Source organism: Entelurus aequoreus, linkage group LG12 (genome assembly GCF_033978785.1).
Source record: "Entelurus aequoreus isolate RoL-2023_Sb linkage group LG12, RoL_Eaeq_v1.1, whole genome shotgun sequence".
Classification (NCBI taxonomy): Eukaryota; Metazoa; Chordata; class Actinopteri; order Syngnathiformes; family Syngnathidae; genus Entelurus; species Entelurus aequoreus.
The window spans coordinates 43,648,716-43,668,102 of record NC_084742.1 but is presented as its reverse complement, the minus strand read 5'-3'; positions in this window follow the sequence as shown (position 1 = coordinate 43,668,102).

Sequence of the window (19,387 nt, the reverse complement as noted above, 5' to 3'; positions counted from 1 at the left end):
TGCAAAGTGGTTTCCTTGACTCGTTAGTGCATGCTGATTTTAGAAATATTGTCCACTTCAATGTAATACATCACCATGTTGCTAATTAAACATGTTATAATTCTATCAGTGTTCCAGCAGCACAGGCGTGCATTCGCGCTTTAAACACTGAAAAAAAGAGATAATAATGTTCCCAAGGCTCTGTGATGTACATGTCATTATACGTCTAAAGTGTATCAACATAAATAGAGATGTCCGATAAAATCGGCCTGCCGATATTATCGGCCGATAAATGCTTTAAAATGTAATATCGGAAATTATCGGTATCTGTTTTTTTATTATAGGTATCGTTTTTGTTTTTATTTTTATTTTTTACATTTTTTTTTTATTAAATCAACATAAAAAACATAAGATACACTTACAATTAGTGCACCAACCCATTCACACTCATTCACACAAAAGGGTTGTTTCTTTCTGTTATTAATATTCTGGTTCCTACATTATATATCAATATATATCAATACAGTCTGCAAGGGATACAGTCCGTAAGCACCACATGATTGTGCGTGCTGCTGGTCCACTAATAGTACTAACCTTTAACAGTTAATTTTACTCGTTTTCATTAATTACTAGTTTCTATGTAACTGTTTTTATATTGTTTTACTTTCTTTTTTATTCAAGAAAATGTTTTTAATTTATTTATCTTATTTTATTTTTTATTTTTTTTTAAAAGGACCTTATCTTCACCATACCTGGTTGTCCAAATTAGGCATAATAATGTGTTAATTCCACGACTGCATATATCGGTATCGGTTGATATCCCTATCGGTTGATATCGGTATCGGTAATTAAAGAGTTGGACAATATCGGAATATCGGATATCGGCAAAAAGCCATTATCAGACATCCCTAAACATAAACATAATAGGAGGTGTAATTCCACCAAGTCAGCTATTGCTGCTTTTTTCAGGCTTCTGATTGGACAAAATGTGCATGACAGCAGGTGTATGCGTTTGTGTGTAGACATAAACAGTTTTGAAACTATACTTGTCTGGATTGAGATGGTTTCAACCCCAAATATGTGTTTTTGAAACCGTTTGTGTTCGTGTGGACATGGCCTTAAATACACACACACACACACACACACACACACACACACACACACACACACACACACACACACACACACACACACACACACACACACACACACACACATATACATCCAAATTGAACTTTCGGTAAGTTTCACTGCTGAGTCAAACACCAAACGGTGTTTTTGTGTGATTTTTCCAAGTATTAAATTACAGCAAATTATCGCTTACTGCATTTAAATTGTGTGATGAATGCATCTCGAAGCCTGCCCTAGAACATCCAACAAGGCCTGCAGCAAACAGTATCAATAATAAAGCACTCGTGTGTCTGTGTATTCATATTTTATCAGCGGCAGGCCTCGAGGGAATCTGGCGTTTACCCAAAACAAAGCGTACCCTGGTAGTGTCTGACGAATGACTGAGGTGTTTTCCCGCTTCCTGACAGCGCTCGACATTGTTTATTCTTTCGTCTTTCACTTATTTATTCGTCTTTCTGGGTCTAACCGGGGTTTATCATGTTGATTTTAAGAGTTTGGCTGCGGCTCAACAGACGACAGATGCATGTAAAACTATGCTTGTGTGACAACTTAAAGAGCACTGAAAAATGTCCTGCTGGTTCTCAATGTTCCTACTGACTGGAAGATTTGCTTTCCAATAGCGTCCAAGGTTTAGTGCGGCCAAAGACACTCTTTGTCAGACAAAAACTCACAAACGTAAACTCTCTTGCAGAGAAAGTGCTGACTCTCTTTATTCCACTTAATTCACCTAAGCTTTGGTCCTTACTCTCCAGGCACGACGAATCGACCTGAACTGTCACATCAACATGCTTGTCTTTTATGCTAGAAGATCCTCCCTGCTGGGTTTCGCATAGTGAACCTCACTTGTCATGATGAAATTGAAAAAACATAACATTAACATAAAATTATTCTTTTTTTTTTTTAACCAAACAGTTTAAAAAAGTAATTTCTGTATGATCCAGTCGTTTTATAACATTTTCCTAAGTAAAAATCACTAAATTTGCACATTTACTAATCAATTACGGGGCAGAAAGCTGAGCTGAGGCTGCTGCAAGTCTTCCTTCTCAGTTTTAGTTTTGCATTCAGTACTCTCACTTGGTGTAAGCAATCTGCCTGTTTGTCAGTAGGTTGCCAAATATAATGTTTGCAGAACCAATTTTATACATCGTGACTTTGTACAGCCTGTGGAATGTATTTACCGTATTTTCCGGACCATAGGGCGCACCGGATTATAAGGCGCACTGCAGATGAATGGTCTATTTTCGATCTGTTTTCATGTATAAGGCGCACCGGATTATAGGGGGTGTCACGTACTGGTGGTGACGAACCCCAAGATGCAGAGATGGCAGGCTTGGTGCAGGAAAAACATGATCTAATGTCCAAAAAATGCAGGAAAAACACAAACCAGGAACTAGGAGACAGTAGTGATGGGTTGATGAGGCGTCATGAAGCGTTTCGACACATTGCAAAACTGTATAGATACTGTGTCGATACTGTGTCACTAAATACTGACATCTGCTGGACATGAAAAATCCCTACAGGCAACCTATGGACCGACTCAACTGACACTGATTTTATGACCTACTACATACAATAATATAAACCAAGTCATTGTATTTCATTTAGGATTATTTCATATCTTCATTTAAATAAAAATATATATATTTTTTTTTAGATACAGTCAATAAATAATGTGAACATGTATCATAACATGAAAATCTAAGAGAACGTGTTGTGAATGAGGATGCTTGTGGACTGGGAATTTTTTGTATTTTTTTTTTTTACACATTTTTACTTAAAAAAAAACAGTTTTTCCAACGTATTAAATTTTAGACGATTTCTCTTCTTAGTTATTATTTCTCCGGCTGTAGAAAAGACCCGCTCACAGGGCACAGAGGAGGCGTCAGTGCGACACAGTTAGCGTATCGGTCACGTGACAGAAACAGCTCATGATCGGTCACGTGACTTTCTAAAAGCGGTACGCGCACCGACACAGGGTTTTGCTCTATGAGCTCAACGCATGCGCCAATGCATCGGTGTTGCCGGACCCATCCCTAGGAGACAGGAAACAGGATACCAGGAAAACAGGTGAACTGGAAACAGCGAACAGGAACCAGCAAACAGGAAACAGAAGACAGCAAGTTGCAAACAGTCCGCAGCATACAGCTAGTAGCTTATAGCAAACAGCGACAGCGACAATACCCCAGCACTGTCTGGAGGGCAAGGCAGGTCTAAATAGCAGCCGGCTGATTGACACCAGGTGTGGCCAGGTGCCAATCAGCCGCAGCTGAGGGGAACAGCGCTCAGGGAGACAAGCAGGAAACTGAACCAAAATAAGAGCGCTGACAGGAAATAAAAACAAACACAGAGGAAAAACCAAAACATAACTAAACTGTCAGTGACAAACCTGACAGGGGGCATTGAAAGGCCTACTGAAATGATTTTTTTTTATTTAAACGGGAATAGCAGATCCATTCTATGTGTCATACTTGATCATTTCGCGATATTGCCATATTTTTGCTGAAAGGATTTAGTAGAGAAAATCGACGATAAAGTTCACAACTTTTGCTCGCTGATAAAAAAAAGCCTTGCCTGTACCGGAAGTAGCGTGACGTCACAGGAGCTAGTATTCCTCACAATTCCCCATTGTTTACAATGGAGCGAGAGAGATTCGGACCGAGAAAGTGACGATTACCCCATTAATTTGAGCGAGGATGAAAGATTCGTAGATGAGGAACGTTACAGTGAAGGACTTGAGAGGCAGTGATGGACGTATCTTTTTTCGCTCTGACCGTAACTTAGGTACAAGCTGGCTCATTGGATTCCACACTCTCTCCTTTTTCTATTGTGGATCACAGATTTGTATTTTAAACCACCTCAGATACTATATCCTCTTGAAAATGAGAGTCGAGAACGCGAAATGGACATTCACAGTGACTGAACATGTAAATACACGATTAATAATATTCAGCTTTGCGAAGCTAAAAAAATAAATGCTAACCTAGCAACGTAGCCAACGTGATAGCATAGCAGTCTCAAATGCAGATAGAAACTACATTTAAAAAAACCCTGACTGGATCGACATCGAGAGGAGCCAGATGAAGTGGTTCGGGCATCTGGTCAGGATGCCACCCGAACGCCTCCCTAGGGAGGTGTTTAGGGCACGTCCGACCGGTAGGAGGCCACGGGGAAGACCCAGGACACGTTGGGAAGACTATGTCTCCCGGCTGGCCTGGGAACGCCTCGGGATCCCCCGGGAGGAGCTGGACGAAGTGGCTGGGGAGAGGGAAGTCTGGGCTTCCCTGCTTAAGCTGCTGGCCCGCGACCCGACCTCGGATAAGCGGAAGAAGATGGATGGATGGATGGATGCATAGACAGAAGATCAAAAATACTATTAAACCATGAACATGTAAATACACGATTAATAATATTCAGCTTTGCGAAGCTAAAAAAATAGAAGCTAACCTAGCAACGTAGCCAACGTGATAGCATCAGTCTCAAATGCAGATAGAAACTAAATTTTAAAAAACCCTGACTGGATGGATAGACAGAAGATCAAAAATACTATTAAACCATGAACATGTAAATACACGATTAATAATATTCAGCTTTTCGAAGCTCAAAAAATAGAAGCTAACCTAGCTACGTAGCCAACGTTATAGCATAGCAGTCTCAAATGCAGATAGAAACTAAAAAAAAAAAAACCCTGACTGGATGGATAGACAGAAGATCAAAAATACTATTAAACCATGAACATGTAAATACACGATTAATAATATTCAGCTTTTCGAAGCTAAAAAAAATAGAAGCTAACCTAGCAACGTAGCCAACGTGATAGCACAGCAGTCACAAATGCAGATAGAAACTAAATTAAAAAAAAACCTGACTGGATGGATAGAAAGAAGATCAAAAATACTATTAAACCATGAACATGTAAATACACGATTAACAATATTCAGCTTTTCAAAGCTAAAAAATAGAAGCTAACCTAGCTACGTAGCCAACGTGATAGCATCAGTCTCAAATGCAGATAGAAACTAAATTTAAAAAAAACCCTGACTGGATGGATAGACAGAAGATCAAAAATACTATTAAACCATGAAGATGTAAATACACGATTAATAATATTCAGCTTGGCGAAGCTAAAAAAACAGAAGCTAACTTAGATGCGGCGGCGGGCTTACTCACGTCTGCTATCCTGCTCAAAACACAACACAACCTCCTGGTGTTGGTGTTGCTGTAGTCCGCCGCTCCACCGATCGCACCTACAACTTTCTTATTTGCAGTCTCCATTGTCCATTAAACAAATTGCAAAAGATTCACCAACACAGATGTCCAGAATACTGTGGAATTTTGTCGAAGAAAACAGAGGTATTTGAATTGGGTCCAAACACTTCCCTTGACCTCGTGACGTCACGCGCATACGTCATCATACCGCGACGTTTTCAAGCGGAAGTTTCCTGGGAAGTTTAAAATTGCACTTTATAAGTTAACCCGGCCGTATTGGCATGTGTTGCAATGTTAAGATTTCATCATTAATATATAAACTATCAGACTGCGTGGTCGATAGTAGTGGGTTTCAGTAGGCCTTGAAGGAGTCATATTATGATTTGTTTTTCTAAATTGAAAACACTTCCTTGTCGTGTACATAACATGTAACGGTGGTTCTTTGGTCAAAAATGTTGCATAGATTTTGGAATACAATCGGACCACTTGTGTCTGCAGTGATCACTTTGTAAAATGTTTCTTTGAACATTTGATTTGTGTGAAAAACTTTCTGTGATGCAATCGAGGTATATTAGTAGTGTTTGAGGGCAGAACTAAATGTAAAGAAAGGACAATAGATCACATGAGTTTGTGTTCTTTTGTGGTTGCTATACCTAAATATAACTAAGAAGACCTGCTTGTGCAAAAAAAAACTAACGTCATGTTAAGTCCTAGTAATAAATGTTGTGATTGTTGGTCCAATGCACCGTATTTTCTTTCTCAATTTTTATAAAAGAACCTAAAAGCTTAGTTGTTGTTGTGCAAGAAAGCCAAGTGATTTATTCGATACGGATGACCACATTATAGCGTCTTTGGTGATATTCGTTAGCATCAAGAAAATATCCTTAACAGTATTAACAAATGAGATGAATAACTCTCTGGTAGGCTCAACAGCATATACTGAATCATTGCTGAACAACAAGGACATCTAAAGCTAAATAGGGAGACAAAATATGAACTTCACACCATAAAAACATCTGCAAACATGAATTGTAAATGATACTAATATTTGTAGCAGGAAATCTACTGCAAACAAACGTATCATTTTTCTCATTAGCGTCACGATCACAGCGGCACTGCACTCGTTATGTCAATCAAGTACGTTACTTAGCAATGCACGAATAAGTCCAACTTTGTCTTTCACCGATAAATGCTCAATTTGTGGACCCCTAGGATGTAAAGACATGATGTGCTTCCAATCTTTTCTTCTGTAAATACCATGAGTGTCAAATGATGTGAGGTCGTAGCTAGCGGTAATCTCTTGGTGATGTTAAATGGTTTAAATTTAAAAATATATATTTTTCTTAAGACTATAAAAATCCACTCCATCCCATTTTAAATATATTTTGAATGATTGCTTTTATATTTGCCTCTAAATCTTTCGAAATACGCCCAAATCTGCAGTGATTCAGGTGAATAAAAAGTAGCCTAATGGGGCTCAGGAGTCTAGAGTCTAGACCAGGGGTGCCCACACTTTTTCTGCAGGCGAGCTACTTTTCAATTGATCAAGTCGTGGGGATCTACCTCATTCATAGCTCCATCCTATCTTGCTGATTGTATTGTACCATATGTCCCGGCAAGAAATCTGCGTTCAAAGAACTCCGGCTTATTAGTGATTCCCAGAGCCCAAAAAAAGTCTGCGGGCTATAGAGCGTTTTCTATTTGGGCTCCAGTACTCTGGAATGCCCTCCCGGTAACAGTTGGAGATGCTACCTCAGTAGAAGCATTTAAGTCCCATCTTAAAACTAATTTGTATACTCTAGCCTTTAAATAGACCCCCTTTTAGAGCAGTTGATCTGCCGTTTCTTTTCTTTTCTCCTCTGCCCCCCTCTCCCTTGTGGAGGAGGGGAGGGACACAGGTCCGGTGGCCATGGATGAAGTGCTGGCTGTCCAGAGTCGGGACCCGGGGTGGACCGCTCGCCTGTGCATCGGTTGGGGACATCTCTGCGCTGCTGACCCGTCTCCGCTCGAGATGGTCTCCTGCTGGCCCCACTATGGACTGGACTCTCACTATTATGTTAGATCCACTATGGACTGGACTTTCACAATATTATGTCAGACCCACTCGACGTCCATTGCATCCGGTCTCCCCTAAAGGGCGGGGGGTCACCCACATATGCGGTCCTCTCCAAGGTTTCTCATAGTCATTCACATCGACGTCCCATTGGGGTTGTGAGTTTTTCCTTGCCCTTATGTGGGCTCTGTACGGGGGATGTTGTTGTGGCTTGTGCAGCCCTTTGAGACACTTGTGATTTAGGGCTATATAAATAAACATTGATTGATTGATTGAGTTACCCTTTAAGTCGAAGGCCAGATTTGCCAGGAACGCCTATATTTAAGGGTTGCTCCACTCAGAGTGCGCATCTTGGATGAAGGCGCGCAGTGACAGCTTTAAAGGTCTACTGAAACCCACTACGACCGACCACGCAGTCTAATAGTTTATACATCAATGATGAAATCTTAACATTGCAACACATGCCAATACGGCCGAGTTAACTTATAAAGTGCAATTTTAAATTTCCCAGGAAACTTCCGGCTGAAAACGTCTAGGTATGATGACGTTTGCACGTGACGTCAAGGGTTGAAGCGGAAGTATTGGGACACCATTGTATCCCAATACAAACAGCTCTGTTTTCATCGCAAAATTCCACAGTATTCTGGACATCTATGTTGGTGAATCTTTTGCAATTTGTTCAATGAACAATGGAGACTGCAAAGAAGAAAGCTGTAGGTGGGATCGGTGTATTAGCGGCTGGGTACAGCAACACAACCAGGAGGACTTTGAGTTGGATAGCAGACGCGCTACCGTGAGTACAGCTTTGGCTTCCAAACATTTGATCGCTTGCCCGTACATGCGTGGCGCTATGTGCATGTCACGTACGTAACTTTGGGGAAATATATGTTTCTTGCCGACTCTGATGGCGGCCGGGGTGTCGTTGAAAGCTACAACGCCCGCCGCCGCGCTGCTGTCCTCACCTTGACTTCCTCCGTCTCCGGGCCGCCGACCGCACCGATGATCGGGTGAAGTCCTTCGTCGCGCCGTGGATCGCTGGAACGCAGGTGAGCACGGGTGTTGATGAGCAGATGAGGGCTGGCGTAGGTGGAGAGCTAATGTTTTTAGCATAGCTCTGTCGAGGTCCCGTAGCTAAGTTAGCTTCAATGGCGTCGTTAGCAACAGCATTGCTAGGCTTCGCCAGGCGGTACAGCATTAACCGTGTGGTTACAGGTCCAGGGTTTGGTAGTATTGTTGATCTTCTGTCTATCCTTCCAGTCAGGGGCTTATTTCGTCTGTTTCTATCTGCAGTTAAGCACGATGCTATCACGTTAGCTCCGTAGCTAAAGTGCTTCGCCGATGTATTGTCGTGTAGATAAAAGTCACTGTGAATGTCCATTTTGCGTTCTCGACTCTCATTTTCAAGAGGATATAGTATCCGAGGTGGTTTAAAATACAAATCCGTGATCCACAATAGAAAAAGGAGAAAGTGTGGAATCCAATGAGCCAGCTTGTACCTAAGTTACGGTCAGAGCGAAAAAAGATGCCTCCTGCACTGCACTTTAGTCCTTCACTCTCACGTTCCTCATCCACGAATCTTTCATCCTGTCTCAAATTAATGGGGTAATCGTCGCTTTCTCGGTCCAAATCGCTCTCGCTGCTGGTGTAAACAATGTGCAAATGTGAGGAGCCCTTCAACCTGTGATGTCACGCTACTTCCGGTACAGGCAAGGCTTTTTTATCAGCGACCAAAACTTTATCGTCGATGTTCTCTACTAAATCCTTGCAGCAAAAATATGGCAATATCGCGAAATGATCAAGTATGACACATAGAATGGATCTGCTATCCCCGTTTAAATGAGAAAATTTCATTTCAGTAGGCCTTTAAATCGAGTGGAAAAATGCTGCGCAGCCAAAATCTGTGCAATTGTGCACCTTTTTCCTCTTAGGCACATAGGACAGGGGTTCTGAAACTTTTTCCACCAAGTACCACCTTTGAAAACACTTGACTCTCCAAATACCGCCATAATGACCAATATTAAATACAACAGCATAGTAGGCCTAAGTATTCAATAAAAAACAATCAGAAGTTTTATTTAACACATATATTTAATATGTTTGGCCATTGTAACATTACACACAGTTTGAACGGTAACACTGTGTTCGAATATAGGAAATACTATAGAAGAATATAAGAAAATGGATATAAGAAAATATTACTTTGGCATACCACTAGATGAAGCCCACATACCAATAGTGGTACATGTTCCACAGTTTGAGCATCTCTGACATAGGAGAAAAAGGCCCTTAATGAGACAACATGAAATACAGTAGCATAGTAGGCCTAATTATTCATTAAAAACCAAGCAAAGGTTTTATTTAACATATATATTCAATATTTTTGGCCATTGTAACATTACACACAGTTTGAACAGTAAGACTGTGTTTGAATATAAGAAAATACTACTTTGGCGTACCACTCGATGGAGCCCGTGTACCATTAGTGGTACATGTTCCACAGTTTGGGCATCTCTGACGTAAGAGAATAGGGCCCTTAATGAGCCACCTCTATTAACATTGATTAGAGCGGAGTTGGCAACCCGCGGCTCTAGAGTCGCATTCTTTAGCGCCGGCCTCGTGGCTCTCTGGAGCTTTTGGAAAAATATGTGAAAATGGAAAAAGATGAGGAAAACATTTATTTTTTGTTTTAATATGGTTTCTGTAGGAGGGCAAATATGACACAAACCTCCCTAATTGTTAGAAATCACACTGTTTGTATTAAACATGCTTCAGTGATTAGAGACTATTTGGCGAGCGCCGTTTTGTCCTACTAATTTTGGCAGTCCATGAATTCACCGTAGTTTGTTTACATTTACAACTTTCTCCGACTTTCCAAGACGTGTTTTATGCCACTCCTTTTTTGCCTCATTTTGTACACCAAACTTTTAATTTTGTACGTGAAGACACAAAGGTGAGCTTTGTTGATGTTATTGACTTGTGTGGAGGGCTAATCAGGCATATTTGGTCACTGCATTACTGCAAGCTAATCGATGCTAACATGCTATTTAGGCTAGTTGTGTGTATATATTGCATCATTATGCCTCGTGTGTAGCTATATTTGAGCTCATTTATCATCAATCAATCAATGTTTATTTATATAGCCCTAAATCACAAGTGTCTCAAAGGGCTGCACAAGCCACAACGACATCCTTGGTTCAGATCCCACATAAGGGCAAGGAAAAACTCACAACCAAGTGGGATGTCAATGTGAATGACTATGAGAAACCTTGGAGAGGACAGCAGATGTGGGTGACCCCCCTCCCCCCACACCACCCCTAGGGAAGAACGGATGCAATGAACGTCGAGTGGGTCCAGCATAATATTGTGAGAGTCCAGTCCATAGTGGATCTAATATAATAGTGAGAGTCCAGTCCATAGTGGGGCCAGCAGGAGACCATCCCGAGCGGAGACGGGTCAGCAGTGCAGAGATGTCCCCAACCAATGCACAGGCGAGGGGTCCACCCCGGGTCCCGACTCTGGACAGCCAGCACTTCATCCATGGCCACCGGACCTGTGCCCCCCCTTCCACAAGGGAGAGGGGGGCAGAAAAGAAAAGAAACGGCAGATCAACTGGTCTAAAATGGGGTCTACTTAAAGGCTAGAGTATAAAAATGAGTTTTAAGATGGGACTTAAATGCTTCTACTGAGGTAGCATCTCTAACTGTTACCGGGAGGGCATTCCAGAGTACTGGAGCCCGAATAGAAAACACTCTATAGCCCGCAGACTTTTTTTGGGCTCTGGGAATCACTTCTTTGAACGCAGATTTCTTGCCGGGACATATGGTACAATACAATCAGCAAGATAGGATGGAGCTAGACAGTGTAGTATTTTATACGTAAGTAGTAAAACCTTAAAGTCACATCTTAAGTGCACAGGAAGCCAGTGCAGGTGAGCCAGTATAGCTATATATGTAGGTATATATGTATATAAGTATATACAGTATAAGCGTAATATGATCAAACTTTCTTGTTCTTGTCAAAAGTCTACCAGCCGCATTTCTGTAATCTTTTAATGCTAGACATAGGGAGGCCCGAAAATAATACGTTACAGTAATCGAGACGAAAATTACTGAGACGATGTAATTTCCTTTACGTCCTCTTAACTTGATTTTATGTGCATTTCTCATGACATTATCTGTATGTAATATTGACTGCATTTGTGATAGTTGTTTGTATGCCATGTTGTTCCAGACCACAGCAAACGTTACCCAGCTTGCAAAGATTGTAATGAATCCATTAGAAGAAGACAGCCTGCCGTTTCCTTAAACTTGGACACACACATCTATACCTTTGGCATTTCTAAGCCAGTAATTTCCAGGAGTTATCTCACCCTCATTTTACTAATGATTTTGAATGTTGTAAAAATGTGTAGAATAAATATTACATTTCAGCATTTCCGTCAACAAAGATTTGCTTAGGCCTATGACACATAGTCATTTTGATAGTAGGTTAATATAGACACTTACAAAAAGTGTTGTCTTCATTATAACACTTATATAAGGCTTTTCATTTTTAGCGGCTCCAGACAATTTTTTTTTTCGGTCATTTTTCAACATTTTGATTTTGCCGACCCCTGGATAAGAACATATGAATTTAAAGTTTAAAAAGACTTCAATTGTGTCAGGGCCTCACCTAATGTAAGCCTCGCGCACGCCACTGATTGAGTCTAACACAGGGGTGTCAAACGTGATGAGTTTGCCAAGTATAAAAATGTAGCTGCTTTTTTTTTTTAACGAAAGAAGCTGCTGTTCTAAATGTGTCCACTGGATGTCACAATAGCAATTCTGTTAGGCAAGCAAACGTTTATACCGAGACAGAACAGGAGGGACACAGTAAAGGATGACTGTGGCCCCTCCTCCTCGACCCACATCAAACTGGTTGCATATCAGGAAACTTCACGCCTACATTATGCGCCACCTTCGGACCATCATGGGCATCTCCTGGAGAGAAAAAATCCAGAACCCAGAGGTCCTAAATCGTGCTGGACTGCCCATCGATGGATGACATCTTAACCCAAACGAACCTGAGATGGGTTGGACATGTAGAGAGAATGAGTCACGAGCGGCTCCCTCGGGATCTGCTCTACTCACAGCTGGAGGAAGGGAAACGAAATAGAGGGAGGCCAAGGCTACGATACAAGGACACCATTAAACGGAATTTGAGGGAACTGAAGATCGAGACTGCAACCTGGCAGCTGAAGGCAAAAGACAGGGCTGAGTGGAGGTCTATGATCCGACCGAAATGAAACAGTCATTGTCGCGCCCGACAGACTGCTATGATGATGATGATAGGTGGACATGACAAAGGAGGTATTTGATACCTCGAAGAGTTTACATGTGTTTTTGTTCAATCCGAGAAAGACTGTGACTTTAAATTTAATCCTGGCTTTGTAGATACACCGAGACGAAGTCTAAGCTCATTGTGTTGTTAAAGCTGCACCAATTTCCTCAGAATTTTCAACAAACTTGAAGTGCTGTGTCCAGAGGATTATTTGTGATTTGTACGTTTTCAGAATGTACTTGTTCTATTTTTGGCCAATGTAAAACAAAGAAAACAACTTGGAGCTGTTTTTATTTGTAAGTTATCATGCCATGATTTTACCGTTACGGCCCACTTGAGCTAAAATGAGTTTGACACCCCTGGTCTAACAAGAAAGTGCTGCAGTTCAACAATTTAAAATGCACCAAGTCCTCACGCTCGCCCATCTTTTCTCCCACCAGCAACGCAGCTCTGCACGTGGCATTGACGGAGACTGCACCAGTCCCTTGCGGTGGTAATGAAGCAGCAGCTCGGCGTGGAGAGCGATGGAGCGACACACAGCTTGGGACCTTTGTGTGCCAGAGTGGATGTTGCGAGCCTGACGGACGCTTGCATGTGTGTGCGCGTGTATGTGTCATCAGGCGGAGGGGACGGAGGTGAGGTGATGGATGCGAGCAGGAAGGACTGTCAGATGAAAACAGAGATCCAGCAGAGGATGACAGAGCGATAGAAGCCAATAGAAGAAAGAAAGAGGTGGGCAAGGCCATGTGATAAAGACGGAGACCAGAGACAGGAATAAGTAATGTTGTGGCTGGTGAGCAGGTGCAGCCTGGGACTTTGAAGAAGAGCTATTCCAGGGCTTTTGATGCTGGTTTAGTAGTCGGTGTACAGCTTGTATGGCAGTAACCATGGAAAACGATATTGTCTAAATATCGGGCAACACATGTGAAGGACAAGATGATTATCTGGTCGAGCATGGTGGTTGTGGCGTCATGGTCTAGGTCAATGGTCGGCAACCCAAAACGTTGAAAGTGCCATATTGGACCAAAAATAGAAAAAAACAAATCTGTCTGGAGCCGCAAAAAATGAATAGCCGTATACAAGTCTTATAATGAAGGCAACACGTGATGTACCGTATTTTTCGGACTATAAGTCGCAGTTTTTTATGTGTGAAATTATTAACACATTAGCGTAAAATATCAAATAATATTATTTAGCTCATTCACGTAAGAGACTAGACGTATAAGATTTCATGGGATTTAGCGATTAGGAGTGACAGATTGTTTGGTAAACGTATAGCATGTTCTATATGTTATAGTTATTTGAATGACTCTTACCATAATATGTTACGTAAACATACCAGGCACGTTCTCAGTTGGTTATTTATGCGTCATATAATGTACACTTATTCAGCCTGTTGTTCACTATTCTTTATTTATTTTAAATTGCCTTTCAAATGTCTATTCTTGGTGTTGTGTTTAATCAAATAAATTTCCCCCCAAAAATGAGACTTATACTCCAGTGCGACTTACATATGTTTTTTTCCTTCTTTATTATGCATTTTCGGCCGGTGCGACTTATGCTCCGGAGCGACTTATACTCCGAAATATACGGTAAGTGTCTATATTAGCTATAATAGCCTACTATCAAAATGACTATGTGTCGCAGACTGAAGCAAATCTTTGTTGACAGGCAAAACATTTTTGAAATGTAATGTTTATTCTACACATTTTTGCTACATTAGAAATCATTAGTAAATCAGAGGCTACTCAGAAGGTGAGATAACTCCTGGAAATTACTGGCTTTTAATGGTCAAAGGTGTCGATGTGTGTGTCCAAGTTAAAGGAAACGGCAGGCTGTCGTCTTTTAATAGATTTATTACAATCTTTCGCAAGCTAGGTAATGTTTGCTGTGGTCTGGAACAACATGGCACACAAGCAACTATCAGAAATGTATAAAGAATGGCTCAGGGACACAGAGAGGTAGCGTTGCTGTCATGTTTACTAGTCATTCAGGAAGTAAACCCCAGCCCCAAAGCACCCTGGGATATGTAGGCATAGCCTACCACTACACCTCCCCTTCTTAGTTCAGCAACAACATATTCAAACACAAACTAATAAGCAAACTTATTCAAACATTTTAGATGAACTTAGACCACTGTAAATGAATAACTCTGACATAGTATTACAATCATCTTTCGCTTACACTTCTTTTTTTTTTTTTTTTTTTTTTTTCCACAAACAAGAACTTGAAATACTTTAGAGTTCTACAAATCAAGTCTCTCAGGAGCCTTTGTCACTCTGCCTGACCTGGTGACTTGTGGTTGTCCAGGAGGAGTACCTGTGGCTCTGAGGTGGATTCTGTTTCTCCTCAGAACGCCCCTGTCAGTCTCTACCAAGTATGACCTTGGTGTGTGGGCATTTCCCAATACAGTCCCAGGGGTCGCTTCCGTGGTGACCCACACTTTCTGTCCAGACGGGAGCTCTGGGAGCGCACGGGAACGGTGGTGGTGGTTGTAGTTTGCAGCTTGCTTGCGTCGCCCTTCCTCATCCTTCTGGCGAAACTCCTGCAGCTCGGGCCATTTAGGGTCCAGCTTGCTTGAAGGCTGCGGCAGCGATGTGCGCAGGTTCCTCCCCATCAGCAACTGCGCTGGTGAGAATCCGTGCTCTAGCGGTGTGGCTCTGTATGCCAGTAGTGCCCTGACTTGGTCAGTGTCTTTTTCCCACAGCTTCTTGACAGTTTGAACAGCACGCTCCGCTTCACCATTCGCTTGTGGGTAGCGAGGACTGCTCGTGACATGTGTGAAGCTGCACTCTTTTGCAAATGCTCTGAATGCCTCCGACGAAAACTGGGGCCCATTGTCAGAAACCACGGTCTGTGCGTAACCATGATGACTAAAAGCATCTTTCACAGCTCCAATGGTGGCCTCAGATGTCGTAACTCTGAGCTCTGCCACCTCGATGTACCTAGAAAAATAATCAACAATAAGCAGGTAAGTCTTTTTGCTCCATTCAAACAGGTCCATCCCCACCTTTTGCCATGGGCGATCTGGTACTGTGGTCTCCATCAGCGGCTCTCTGTACTGGATTCTATATTTTTGGCACGTTTCACACTGGTCCACTGCCTCTCTGATGTGGGCAGTGATTCCAGGCCACCATACCGATTCCTTGGCTCTAGAGCGACATTTGGAGATTCCTTGATGACCTTCGTGAAGTTTAGTCATGATCTCCCTTCTGAGTGCTTGTGGTATCACCAGTCTCTCGCCTTTCATGAGAAGGTCATCTGCAAGATACAGGTCTGCTCTGACCTTCCAGTAGGGGGCAACGTCTGGCCTCAGCGTGTGTTTTTCCGGCCATTCTGTCAGACAGTAGTGTGACACTGTTTTGCATGTTTCATCTGCTTGTTGTGCCCGTTTAATTTCTTCCAATCGTGTGTCTGTAGCGGGGAGTGAGGACACAACAGCATTCACAAACACCTGGACCTCTCTTTCAAGTTCCAAGTCACCAGGTGACATCTTGTCCTGAAGCGGCGCTCTAGACAGCGTGTCTGCAGTGATGAGGTTTTTCCCTGGGACATGAACAATGTCATAATCATACCTCAGGAGTCGCAGACGAAATCTCAGAACCCTTGGTGGCAGATCATCCAAACCTCTGGTGCTCAACAGTGGGACCAGGGGCTTATGGTCTGTCAGGAGTGTGAAGTGTAGACCCTGCACGTAGGAGGTCAGTCTTTCGCACGCCCATGTTGCTGCCAGCGCCTCCTTTTCAATCTGCGCATAGCGCTTCTCTGTATCTGTCAGTCCTCTTGAAATAAACGTCACTGGTTGCCATGAGCCATCAGCCTGTTTCTGCGTGAGAACAGCACCTATTCCGTATGCTGATGCATCTGCTGCTACTTGAGTCTCTGCTGCATTTGAATATTTAGCAAGTGCTGTCGGTGAGCTCAGTCCTTCTTTCAGCTTTTGAAAAGCAGTCTGTTGAGGTTCCCCCCAGACCCACTCATTTTTCTCCCTCAGTAGGTCTTTCAGGGGCACGGTGACAGTAGCCAGTTGTGGCAAGAATTTGGACAGGTAATTTGCCATGCCTATTAGGCGGCGCACATCCTCCGCGCATTCAGGCTCTGGCATCTGAAGAATCGCTTTTGTTTTGTTTGGGTCGGGCTCGATGCCTTTTGCCGAAACCTTGTGACCAACAAAGATCATGTGCTCCTTAGCAAACTCACACTTCTCGTTCAAAGTGAGGCCTTCCTCCTGCATTTTCTGGAGCACACTGTGCAGTCTTTGGTCATGTTCCTGTCTGTCACGGCCATACACAAGAACATCATCTGCATGACACAGCACGCCCTCAAAATCCTCCAACATTTGTGACATCCTTCTTTGAAAATGTTCTGGAGCGGATTTGATCCCAAAGGGCAGGCGGTTGAACAGATATCTCCCAAAAGGAGTGATGAATGTGGTTAATGGTCGTGATTTTGGGGTTAATGGGATTTGCCAAAATCCAGATCGAGCATCTAGTTTTGTGAAAACCTTTGCCTCTGACATCATCGCAAGTGTTTGGTCGACGGAAGGAAGAATATGGCGTTCTCTTTTCACTGCTTTGTTTAGCTTTGTGAGATCTACACAGATCCTGAGTTTGTCCTGCTTTGGTTTTGGAACCACAACCATTCCAGAGCACCAAGCCGTTGGTTCTGTCACTTTTGATATGACTCCCATAGTTTCCATTCTATCCAGTTCTTCACGCACTTTCTCTCTCAGTGGCAGTGGGACCCGTCTGGGTGTTGAGAGAGCATAAGGTGTCGCTCCTTTTTTCAGCTCTATGCGGTACGGCTCCTTCAGCTCACCAAGCCCATGGAACACCGCTGGATACGCTGCTTTGAAATCTGTTTCAGGCTGTGTCGCTGTGACAGCCTCTGCTCTGTGAACCAGTTGCATGGCCTCTATGGCTGGTAGTCCCAGAAGTGGTTGTGTCAGTCCTGCCACAACATAAACATGTTGGTCTGTAAAGAGGCCTTTTGCCAGCATTTTCCCCTGGAAACAGCCCTTTACATTCAGGGGGTTGCGTCCCGGTCCAAACAGTTTCTTAAGTGGTTTCTCCAACTTGCCATCTCGTGTTGGTTTAAAGACACTTTCCGGTATGGATGTCACGTCAGCTCCTGTGTCGATTTTAAAATTAATGGCTTCCCCGTTGAGTAGTATATTTTCCATCCAAGGCCTTGTAGTCTGTGTTTGCACCTCACCTAGAAAAGCATAGTCCTCCTGATCATTGTCACCGTCTGACTGGCACTCTGTGACTGTGTTTACTGCTTTCCCTCTGAAACAGGCCACTGCATAATGTCCAATTTTTGCGACACTTGCGACATTCTACATCTTTAGCTGGGCAGTCTTTCCATGCATGTCTGCGTCCTTTTCCACATCGGCCACACTCTTTTTCTCCTTGAGTGTCTGACCTTTGGCCTTTGTTTGAGTGTTGAGGCTTTTTCCCCAGGCGCTGAAACCTTGTCTGAACAGCATCTAAATTTATCTTGGAGTCTCCTTCTCCAGCAGTGTTGTACATTAATGTCTGTTGTTTCTTAACAGTTTCACTTTGTCTCACTCTTTGTATTGTCTTCACCAGGGTCAATTCTGAGTCCATCTGTAGCTGTTCTGACAGCCTCCTGTCATTTATTCCAACCACAATTCTGTCTCTTATTAGCTCTTCCTTCAGATCTCTATAGTTACAATGTTCTGCTAACTTGTGCACAGTGGTGATGAATGCTTCTGCACTCTCTCCATCTTGTTGGAACCTCATGTTAAACTGGGCCCTTTCAAAAATCACATTGTGTTTTCCCACACAGTGCTGCTCAAATGCTTCTTTAACTGTATCATACTTCTTTTTGTTTTCATCAGTCAACGGTAAAACTGCCAAAATATCATCTGCTGCATCTCCCATAGCATAGAGAAGTGAATTCACCTGATACTCCTCTTCTTTCTCTGTTAATCCAGATACAACACGAAATCTCTCAAACCTTCTGATCCATCTTGGCCATCCTGACGGATTTGAGAAGTCAAATGGTTCTGGGTGTGATATTTGTGTAGATGCCATTGTATATTCCCTTAGTTGTCGATCAGGAAAGGTTTGTGTAGCTCAGCCAAGTCGCAGGCTTTTTTTTTTTTTTTTTTTTTTTTTTTTTTTTTAGCTTAGCAACTTTTCTTCACTTATCTCCGTTTTTATTGTCCGCATTGAGCTTCCTCCAGGCTATATTCATGAAGAGATAACATCCACCGCTTCACAGGAGTATAAAGTTATAACTTTTGAGTTCTTTTTCACTCTCTGACACCATGTATAAAGAATGGCTCAGGGACACAGAGAGGTAGCGTTGCTGTCATGTTTACTAGTCATTCAGGAAGTAAACCCCAGCCCCAAAGCACCCTGGGATATGTAGGCATAGCCTACCACTACAAGAAATGCAGGCAATATTATTTACAGATAATGTGTCGTGTGTCATGTAAAACTAAATTATATACAAAGAGGATAAAAGTAAAGGAAATTAAATGAGCTCAAATATAGCTACAAATGAGGCATAATGATGCAATATGTACATACAGCTTGCCTAAATAGCATGTTAGCATTGATTAGCTTGCAGTCATGCAGTGTCCAAATATGCCTGATTAGCTCTCCAACAAGTCAATGACATCAACAAAGCGCACCTTTGTGCATTCACGCACAGCATGAAACTTTTGGT